At 43.9% G+C, this 11,084-nt stretch overlaps 1 protein-coding gene across 4 annotated transcripts in view; it reads left to right on the top strand.

The window, feature by feature from the left end:
* The first annotated feature begins 283 nt into the window (after positions 1-283).
* The window catches only part of MFSD6 (major facilitator superfamily domain containing 6), a 44,563-nt gene continuing 33,762 nt past the window's right edge, over positions 284-11,084 (top strand). For 2 of the 4 annotated variants that reach the window (XM_072979983.2, XM_078393456.1), the window contains exon 1: positions 284-752. The gene's annotated coding sequence lies outside the window, so the exon portion shown is untranslated. Of the gene's footprint in view, positions 753-2,926; positions 2,949-11,084 lie in introns of those variants that run through there. The other 2 variants (XM_072979971.2, XM_078393446.1) reach the window with 2 other exon arrangements.

Below are 11,084 nucleotides of genomic sequence, written 5' to 3'. Positions count from 1 at the left end.
GTACAGTTTTAAATCTCTCCCCTCTCCTTCCCATACGCCTCTGTGGCACTTTAATTTGTTTTATTTGCCAATTGCTTCACAGTTGCTTTTCTCTTGCTTGTGAGTCACCCTGGGAATGCGACTGAGAGGCGCTATAAAAACATGGGCGTAATAACTAAGAAAGGTGAGGGCACTCTGCACATGCTCTGAGGCACTCCGTTCATGTTTGCGGGGAGCCGTGTCACTCCGCTCTGACGGGCAGCCGTTGAAAAATCACACCGTGCAAAAAGGCAAAGCCAGAGGGCTGGGGGGGGGAAGAGAAAGCAAGGCAGACAGACCAGGAAGGCGCCCCAGTCACCGCCGCCGCCGCCGCCCCTGCCCGGGGTGGGAGGAGAGAGGCGCGGCGCTGGGAGCTGCGGGGAGGCGGAGCGCTTCACCGGGCGGCCGCCGGTCCTGCCTTCCGCGGGCAGCGCCTCTTCGCCGGGGAGTCCCGCGGGAGAAGGACGCCGCCCACGACGACGCTTCCTCCGCCGGCCGGGGTAGACTCTTCCTCCGCTCGGCCACCTGGAACAGGCGGGCTCTGAGGGGCCCGGACGAGGGCGAGGCAGCAGGAGATGGTGCGCGACGCCCGCAGCACCGCCGCCGGCAGCAGCAGCAGCAGCCCAGCCCGACCTCCCTGCCGCGCCCGCACCTGCCTCGGCCGAACGGCGGCCGCCCGCTCCCCGCCGTGACGCCCCCGACACCCCCATCCCATCCCACCCGGGCGCACCCAGGTGAGAGAGTCCCCTCGGACAGACGCCCCCGCCTCCGCCGCCACCACCGGCGGGAGTGGCGAGGAAGAAACAGAAGCGGAGGCAGAGGAGCCGCCCAGTCTCTCTCTCTCTCTTCCCCCCCCCCCCCCCGCCACCGTGAACAAAAGGCTCGGGGAAAGAACCGGGCCGGCGGGGAGAGGGGCGGGCGGGCGCTGCTGTTGACAGGACTCATGACTGGCAGACGAGGGGTCCTCTCCGAGGCCTGGCCGCCGCCTCCCGCGAGAGGGAGCCAGGCAGGCAGGCGTCCCCCTCCCTCCCTCCTTCCCTCCACCTCCAGGCACCCGGCCCGGGGGGGGGGGGAAGGAGCCGGCGGGGTGGGGGGGGGGTTGCGCTTTGGACATAAGTGGAAATGAGTAGAAAGGCCGTGGGGATGCGCTCCTGGGCGTTTGGAGGGAGGCCCCGCCCGCCTTGCAAAGTTCCCCCCCCCGTGCAAAAAAAAGGGTGGGTGGGAAAAGTCGAGAGCTTCGCTCCTCAGGATGCATTGGAAAGGGGGGGGCTGGTCGCTCTCTCTCCCACCCCCGACACCTTTTGGAAAGCCTTGTGTGAGCTTTCTTGGTCGTGAGGGGAACGGACAACGGCGGGGAGCTGAGCGTCACCGGCCAAATCCACCTGTTCCTTTGGAACTAGCCAGTCTCCCTGCGTTCCGCGGGTCTCCTCGGGAGGTGTCACAGAGTAGCTTTTGCCAGGGCAAATGTTTAGGAAAGCCTCGCCCCCCTCCCACCGCGGGCTGAAAACCGAAACCTGCCTCAGCGTTAAGGAACCTTAAGAGAGCAGCTTAAGGATCTTAGCTGTGAGAAAGCCTGGCCCGTGGCCGCTTGTGTTTGCTTCCTAAGCCTCTGCTTCTCCTTTCTGCTGAAGTTTTTGCTCCTTAATTGTAGACTTTTTTCTTTTTAAAAACGGATTAATACCTATATTAGGAGTAGTCTACGGTTTCAGTGCCTGAGGGACCTCGAGACAGTTCATAAATCTTTGTTTTCCTGAAGTGCCAAGAGAGCCGGCATCACCCGGGCGGAGATTTCCGCAAATATAAGAGAAGCTTTGCAAAGCAAAGGCAACTGGGCGGTTCGCGGTGCCAGAGGACTGACTCATGGGCTAGAGACGCTGCCAATCACAGGCAGATTTGACTCCTGTGCCTGTATGCACAGTAGTTGCCGTTGGGGGAAAAAAGGAACCTCCTGTATCCTTTTCTTATGACTTTTTGTTGTAATTTATTAATTGTTAAATCAGTTAAAACGCACGACGTTCTTTAAGAACACAGGAGTGTATCAGACTCCGCCAGCATTCTTCTTCTGATGATGATGATGATGTATACATGTATACTTGGGTTTCATTTGAGTGGTGTAATGAAGAGTATAGTGTTCTTAAAGTCACAACGGTTAAACAGGCCAAGCCTAATGAGTTTTATTTTTAACAACCCAAGTGACTCTCCCCGACCGTATAGAAAGACAATTAGAAACCAATAGATATTATTAGGTGGTGTCACTGGCATATGGAGGCTGCTGAAAATCATGTGTCCTTCGCCATGATGAAGGTTTAATGATTGTTTCAGTATTACAGTATTCTTCCGTGAATACTAATAAAAAAACTGTTCACGTTGGTTTGTATTGTGCCCTTGAAGGGGAATTTCGGACCAGGTTTTCATAGGGTGAGTTTCTTTATCAGGGCAGGGTCTGGAGGCTAATTATTTTCGAAATATCCATTTAAATAGCAAAATGCTTTCAGAGCAGAAATGAGGAAGGAGCAGACAACATTCAGCATCCAGGCAGACAGTTCTTAACTTTGAAGCACCTTCAGTACCTCAAAGGAATAGCAGATCCTTGAGGACAGTGGAGATGGCCTGGTTAAATGGAAACAGACCGTTCATCCACCTGCATTATTAGCATTGTCTATTTCGTGACTAGCAGCAGCTTCCTGGGGTTTTCAGATGGGATTTTCCCCCAGCCCTGAGTGGAGGGATCAAGGACTGAGCCCAGGAAGTGAATGTGTGTATGAAACCATAGGTACATAGCGTGTGCTCTGCCACTGACCTATGGCCCTTGCCTGACTGCCTGTAAACCATGTAAAATTATAGCCTTCAGCCTTCAGCGTGGCAGGCGCAACATGACAAATGTTCTGGCGGCTTGGAGTAGCTACCAGCCATCAAAAGTTGCTTAGCAGGTATGTCCATCTTTCAGCTTATCCAGAAACTTCAAAAAACATTGCTTGTACCCAATAAGTTTAAATCGATATATTATTAGAACGACACTGTGAAGTACAGGAGTATTGTTAGCATCAGAGAGATCCAGTTTGCCGTGTGTGTGTTTCCCCGAAAATAAGACAGGGTCTTATATTAATTTTTGCTCCAAAAAACGCATTAGGGCTTATTTTCAGGGGATGTTTTATTTTTATCATGTAAAACAATCTACATTTATTCAAATACAGTCATGTCATCTTCTTCTGCTTGCTGCACAGTGGTGGAGGGTGGGGTTTCACTTACTGGTAACTAGGGCTTATTCTTGGAGTAGAGCTTCCAGTATATTACAAGCATCCTGAAAAATCATATTAGGGTTTATTTTCAGATTAGGTCTTATTTACGGGGAAACAGGATAGGATGGCTGCGAGCATGTCTTTAGCCTTGCTCTTGCCATAATGGTAACATGATTTATTTGGGCCGGTGTGTGGTTCACGCCAATCCACACAGCTGAGAGAGACAGACAGTGGACTGGTGTAGCCTATGATATGATCTATACTATTGATTTTCTGGTCTCGCTTGGAGAAGGGATAGGAGAAATAATACTGGGTTTCCCAAGGTATATTGAGATCTTTTAACTGAATGCTGAGTGTGGGTAAACATGAAATGTGGAATGTCATTGTCTTCAGAGTCAGAGATTTGGGGGATGGCCCCTAACACTAAATGATGGTTTGATGTTACAATTATGAGCCAAAGTCAGTTTTGGATCACTGACTTCATCCTTTTTCCTCCTCTCATGTGAAATGAAGAGAGATTGAAAGCTATTCTGTCTATTTTAGTCTAAGCCCAATTTAATGCCAGTGTTCTTAATGCATGAACTTTAAGCTGTGGCTAAGCCTAGTTATGTTTTGCCTTATGAAACTGGGATGAAATTGGCTTGTTCCAATAAACTATCATTAAGGTTAACCACTGTTTGTTGAATTTGGGTGGCGCAGCAACTTGTGGTTGATTTCAGAAATGAAAGCTTCTGACCTAGTAGCTGTGCTTGAGGGGAGAAGGAGGGAAGCATGCAAATCTAGCTTAACCTCAGATTTGCTGTCCTAATGGTAAACTGTATTCTAATCTTAAACTGTGGTTTAGTGTTACCTCTGAACTGATATGGGACAGGTTTAACTTGTTTCGCAGATCTATTCTTGGTGTCTCTGGCAGTTCTTAGGAGACAATGAATACGAGTACTGTAGCTGGATTTGTACCTGCTTCTTAGAAGGATAAAGCAAACAAAGCAAACCTTTCTGCTTATATGCCACTCCATAGCGCTGAAAGCTGGCTGGAGTATTTAGGCCAATACTGTATATCATTTAAAGAGTGAGAAATAAGGAGTTCTACAGATCTGGCCACCTGCCTGGCCAAGATCCATTCTGTATCTCCCAGTAGCCTCTGTCTTTCCTTTTGTATTGTAGTAGTGCCATTTCTGCTAGCTTGTCTTAAGTTTTTTAGATCCTCCCACGGAGTTTCTGTGCTGGTCTGTTTCTCAATAGGTATTTTCTTCTTAGATGCTCCCTTTGTTTCTGGATATTTGCCTGTGCTGTTTTGCGCGCCTGGTGTCCTAAAAAGTGCCACTGTCGGCTTCTTGATTTTTATAATACTGTATGGTGTTTCCTGAATGTGTTAATATTTTATTGATATGGCATTTTTTGGGTTGGGTTTATTGCATTCATATCTATCTATGCATCTGTGGTATGAGTACTTGTAATATATCATTAACCATTCCAGTTATTTCATCTCAGAACAGATGCTGGAGTGCTGAAAAAGGAACAGGGAAAACAACCTGTCAGATAAAGTTGTTAGGCTTTTTTTTAAAGCTTAGAATAAAAAGGTAACAAGTGAAGGAATTTGAAGTTTTTTTAAAAAAATTGATAAGATGGAGAGGGTGGTCCCCCCCCTACTTCTTAATAATAGAACTCGGGGATATTAATTGTCCCAATTTGGATGTAAATCTATGGGTCGCTAAGTCCAGCTCCTATCAGGAAGGAATAGGGGGGGGGGGAGAGAGAATCAAACTCCCAACCTCTGGCTCAGCAGCCAGAGACTTCAACCACTGAGCTATCTGGCAGTTCCCATTAAAACACAGGTTTCTTTAAATAAATCAGGACCAACTTGTGGTTTATGATCCCAGTTTTTTAAAACTGAGGATAGTTTAAAGTCACCAGTTTAGATGAGAAATTCGGGTTCATTTGAGAACAGAACAAAAGACTTCCAATCTTCTGTCAGGAAAACGTGAGTCCACCATAACAGGTTCCTATGACTAGGGAACATTGAACTGCAGCTTTTCCCAATCTGGTGCTTTCTAGATGTTTTGCTTTATAATTTCCTTTATCTCTGACTGTTAACCACTCAGGCTGGTAGTGTAGCCCAACATCTGATGGGAGACACAAGGTTGTTTTTGAAGAGAACCATTGAAATGGATAGGGATCAGAACTGGCAAGAGGAAGTTGTTTCCCATGTTATCACAAGCTGTACAGGCAAAGAGAAAGCCACTAGGTTAACGCCACAAAGATTAGATAAAGGTACCCACCTCCTTACCTTGAGTTTCATTGTGAAAGTAATTATGTTTAGAGATCCCAAGCCCTCCACTGTTTTTGTTTTTTAAGAGGAAAATCATACCTCCATGCCTTGTTCTAGCCTCTGAGTCATAGGAAGTGGCCAGTGCTGGAAGTGACTAGCTTGGTTTGCAGCAAATTGAAGAAAAATGGGAAATGCCCTTCCCTCTTCCAATATTGCCTGCTCCTTTTCTATCTCTGTTAACTCTTGTATATTTTAAGACTTGAATTTTTTAAATTTTATCTAAGAAATTATTATCTGTGCTTCTCCTGCTCAGAACTTGAGGTCTGCTTTTCACATGATCTCATGTATGATTTATATCTTCTGCTGTTAGTTACTTCATAACATGGGGTTCAGGAGGATTTGAAAAGTGATTGCTTGGAGCCTGATGGAAAATTTTTTCTTCTATCTTCCTTCACAGCTGATGGCCTTGGAAAGTGACTTGTGGCTAATCTTTTTATCAATTCATGCTAAAGGCTCTGTTATTATGTCTAGGTATGTAGTAAGGTGGAAGAGATAATGCTTCTTATCTTGATTTTGCTTAAGGCCCTTCCTTAAAAAACAGAATGATAGCTAAGGAAGAAATCAGCTCAGTCCTACAGGAGAGTGAACAGAAGTATCTCATTTTAATTTCACCTATAAAAATGCGTAACCTATAAAAAGAGTTTCATCATGTAAATAAAAAGAGCAAAGATAATTAAGATTTTTTTTGTGAAACCTTTAAGGCTAACTGATCTATTTTAGTTAGAGATGGGATTGAATATACTGGACCCAGGTGGCCAAGATCTCCCTGAACTGAGCCATCCTGGATTGCCGTGCAGTGCACACGGCCAGCATCCTGCTCGTTGCACCAGTCTCGGAAAAAGCCTGGCTGGCGCTTCTCTGCCTTCCTGCTCATCTGGCCACTCCAGCCAGGGGGTGGAATGATGAGTCTCCCTTCTTGGCTGCTGACTGGTCAGAAATGATTCGTAATTGTTTATGAATATGAATCTCCCATCTCGAATTTTAATATGAGCTTTCACAACTATTTTTTTGAGAGACTGTAAAACATTGGTTGAAGACTACAGTTCTAATTAGCAGTAGCATATCTCAAAGACTGGCAACTTTTATTTAACATAAGCCATCACCATGTTGTCCTTCTGACACCTACCTTACTTGGAAAATAGTTGAATATAGCTGACCCAGACTAGCATTACATACCTCCCAATTGTCGCAAGGAACCATTTCTATTTTATGATACTTGTTTTATAGCATTATGGCTCAAAATCCTGTTGCACTGTTATGAAAAAAGGCGTAAATTTTTGAGGCGATTGGCTGTAAGTTCAGAAATCTCCATAAGCATTATCTGTTGCATAGTGAGTTGTGTAATTTATCATGTAACAGATAATCCAGGGATTAAGGAATTTTAAAACAATTTAAGGGTAATCTAGACAAACCATTTGTTCTTCTCCCCTTTATGCTCCTCGGTGTTGAATGAACATGGATCTCATCAGAGTACTGTCAGCATCTAACACTCCACTTCTTTTTCCTTTATGCAGTCAGTCAACTCTGCAGAGGTGGATCTTTTTTCCTTTTTTGTAATTTTTCTGCACCATCCACAGATACACAGTACCTTGCCTGATAGAGGCCCATATGGGCCAGATGGGAACATTTGTTTGTGATTTTTCTAGTGGCGTCATAAAGGTATTACCTGCCCTTGGCCTTTTTGATGCTGACGTACGTTTTGCATTATCTAGATGGCAGGAAAAAAACCAATATCAGGTGCATGCAAGGGAACACATTCTCCGTCTGGATGAGCCCTGATATTCCAGAACGCCAAATCCGTGGCCCACAGACCTAATCTGTTTAGCCAGAATTAGGGTTGTGGCAGATCCCCCCACCCCCAAGAAGCATCTCCTCTGAGCATGCCTGAAAGTTTCAGCAACTCAGTTTGTTGAATGAATTGATTAAACCTGTCTTTTAATCTACTGAAAGCAATTGTAATTGGGCAGTTTTTTTTTTGAAAAAAAAGTTTAATTACTCTCTCTTAAAGTCTACAGATGGCAGATACTGCTTTGGATAAAACATTCCCCTTTGCTTGAAACCTCAAGGAAAAGCTTCTTCTAAGAAAGCACATACAGTACTTACTGTATATGCTTTCTAAAATGTATTTAGTAACCTTTTAATACCAAAGCCAACATACTTGTTTCCATTCAGAATGGCTATTGGACATTTACAAAATTTTAATTAATCAAACCATATGTAAATGGAATCAGTTAATATAAAGTCAATTTGATTAAATCATATTTAATTTTGTGACAGCTTTATTGTGTTTGTCTGAGTGTTCACATACATACTAGACGTTTTTGGGATGTTCAGCTGTCTCCCAAATCTTCAGAAGTCAAGGTTGTGGTTTTATGTGGAATTATCTGTGAGTAATTACAGTGAACATCATAGTACAGTACTTACTTCTGAGTAAGCTTCCACAAGATTGGGCTGTTAAGTATTTGGACAGAGGAGAGCATTATCTTAAGTGGTGTAGAGACAGGATCTCTGAGGTTCCTCTCACACAATGCTGTACATTAGCTGCAAAAGTTCCTTGTGGTTAAGGAAAGACCATAGCTCAACGGAGGGCATGTGCTTTGCATGCCGAGAACCTGAATCACAGTCTCTGCAGGTAGAACTGAGAAAATCTGAAACCCAAGTGGTAAAACGGTGTTTCCAAGTCGGTATATTGTAATGTCTCAGTTTCTCTCTTCTGTTTAGGGTAAGGGTTCCTAACCTTGAGTCCCCAAATGTTCGTGGACTGCAATTCCCCGAAAGCCTTCAACACTAGCTGTGCTGGCCAAGATTTCTGGGAGTTGTCATCCAAGGTTGGGAATCACTGGCTTTTTGGGGTGACAGAGACCACCCATGCAGTACCTGGTTATACCAGTTTGAGATCACTTTGAGTTCCATCCTCTGGAACCCTGGGATTTGCTGTTTGGTGAAGTTCTTAGAATTCTCTACTGAGTTCAGGGAAGGGCACCAGCTCTCTCTAGCACAGCATCCAAAATCTTTCCCCAAACTACAGCATCCCAGATTCCTCAGGATGGAGCCTTGAGAAGTGAAAATAGTACAGGCTGCTAAACTGTGCAGGGTAGAGTAGGTGCAGTTGTCCAGCTGCCAAGCACTGATGGGCTTGCTTACCCCTCCCTTTCCCTGCTGCCTTCCGCTCCTCCATACGAATCCAGGTTGTTCTGGTCAAGCGTTTTATGAGTTGCCTTGCCTCATCAACTTCATGAAATTTACCAACGTCTGTGGAAGGGAAAATACATAACAATATGCAAACTGAGTGTGTAACACTTTTAGATTGCTAATTTTGGGAGCCTTGTGTCTGGAACCACCTCCAGGGGCCAAACACTTCTGAGTTTCGCTGAAGCATAGAACTCTCCACTTTTTAAATGAATAGTTCAAAGCACACCGGGGGGGGGGGGGGAGAGAACACGAAAACACTATGAAAAATTCATAGCAGATGAAAGTACACATCATCATTTAAACCCTCTTTCTAAAAGTCATAATTAATACCTTTTAGAATAAACATCTACAGGAGGCACCGTATTCATTGTGAAAATAAAATCCTAACGAACACAGCAGTATTTTAGAGAAATGTTGTGGTCAATTCAGAAGCTAGCTCAGGTCAAGCAGAATAAATTAAACCAGCAGGGAGGGGATGTACATGGTATTTAAACAATTGTTTTCTTTGAAAGAAATAGTTATTATAAGCGTACTGTTTTCCTCATTACCATTCAGTACTTCAAACAAGAAGGTTAATGACGAGTAAGATTAGGTGGTGAAATATAAGATGACTGCATATACAGTAGAAGGTGTATCTGGTTGCGCTTTCCCCCTTAAACCTTGCATTGGTCGGGGTTTAATGAGTCTTGGAAGAAATGATGTGTGTAGGAGCCTTCCTGCCTGCCTGCTGTGGGTCCAGGCTGGATTGGGGCAGCATGAGCCTCTTTGCGAGTATGAAAGAAAGAGACCCTAAATTTCACAGTGGACATTTAACATAAGATGTAGTTTAGCTCTGAGGAGAGAATTTAGCGTAAGCAATGCCTGATCTTTTAAGGAGTCATGCTTTCTCATGTGCATCGCCTTTCAGAATGGAAAATTGTAAATGTTGGAGATCCATCTTTGGTTCTGTGATATTATGTGAAACTTCTTATTTAATCTTTCGCCTGTCATCAAAGCTGGAGGCAAAGACTTTTCTCCTTTTTTGTTCAGGCTCTTTTTAATGCATTAGTTGTTTTTAGCAAACTCTTAATATTTTTAACATTTTAAATTAGCCACATGACTGTATCCAAATACCTCTGTGTCACAGGTGTGCCATCACAGTTGACACAAGCTGTGTTCCTGCCTCAGACAGAGCAAGAAATGGGAGCCCTTTCCTTCTTAAAATGAAACTACCCAAGTTATTTTGACACCCGAGGCAGCCTTTTTTCCTTATCCTTGGCCAAATAAATAAATAAATAAATAAATAAATAAATAAATAAATAAATAAATAAATAAATAAATAAATAAATAAATAAATAAATATGTGATGACCTTTTATGACACCCCAGATCTTTTCCCTGAGGACGGTTCCTTGCAATACCTAATGGTAGGACAGGCTCCGTATATCATTGCTCCAAGGATTGCTTAGGTTGTCTATATTTTGTTGTCAGCCACGCAGTCTGATAGTCCATGTACAAGAGTGCTGTTCCACTGGCTATTGGAAGAGGGGATGAGATGGTGCCTAGCAGAGTTTAGCATGCACTTAGCCATTCCCACCACCAAATTAAATAAATAAATAAATAAACAAACAAACAAATGTATGTATGTATGTATGTATGTATGTATGTATGTATGTATGTATGTATGTATGTATGTATGTATGTATGTATGTATGTATGTATTTATACCTGTCATGTTCCCGCCTGTCCTTTGGTTGTTTCACAAGTGACGTGTCATTCAGCTGCCACCACTTGATTACATCAACTTTATTCACTATTAATGACAGAACCAAGTAGAAATTTTAAGAACCAAGTAGAAATTGTTTATTGTTACAAGTGATAAAAGTTCAGTCAATGTCGTTTACTCTCAACTAAACAAGCTTATTTCTTCACTCTCAATCGCCTACTCTCTCTCCCTTTCCCTCCTTTTGTTCCCCCTCCCCAGTTAACTCCACACCTCACCAACTCCTCTTGGTGCATTCAAATCTCAACAAAAATATTAATGAGCAGGGTGAACGCTACAATACCCCACCTTTCTCCTCGAAAGGACCCCAAGAACCATACAGCATTGTGACAGTAGTTCCTATAAAATTGAAAGAGCTAATTTATTATGCACAAAATTATACAGTAAATGCAAGCTATACAACATTAGAACGGATTTGTATCATTGGAGCAGAATCACTGTGCATCTCACCTGAATGGAGAAGACAGTGCCCACATGGCCTGTGTGCCCCTACTGACTTTGCTAGCCGAGTCCTGCTCGTGGTGGATGCATGACTTGAATGTCCC

This window comes from Pogona vitticeps, chromosome 1, assembly GCF_051106095.1.
Source record: "Pogona vitticeps strain Pit_001003342236 chromosome 1, PviZW2.1, whole genome shotgun sequence".
NCBI lineage: Eukaryota > Metazoa > Chordata > Lepidosauria > Squamata > Agamidae > Pogona > Pogona vitticeps.
The sequence above is the reverse complement of the archived record's forward strand: the minus strand, read 5'-3'. Positions and strand labels throughout refer to the sequence as shown.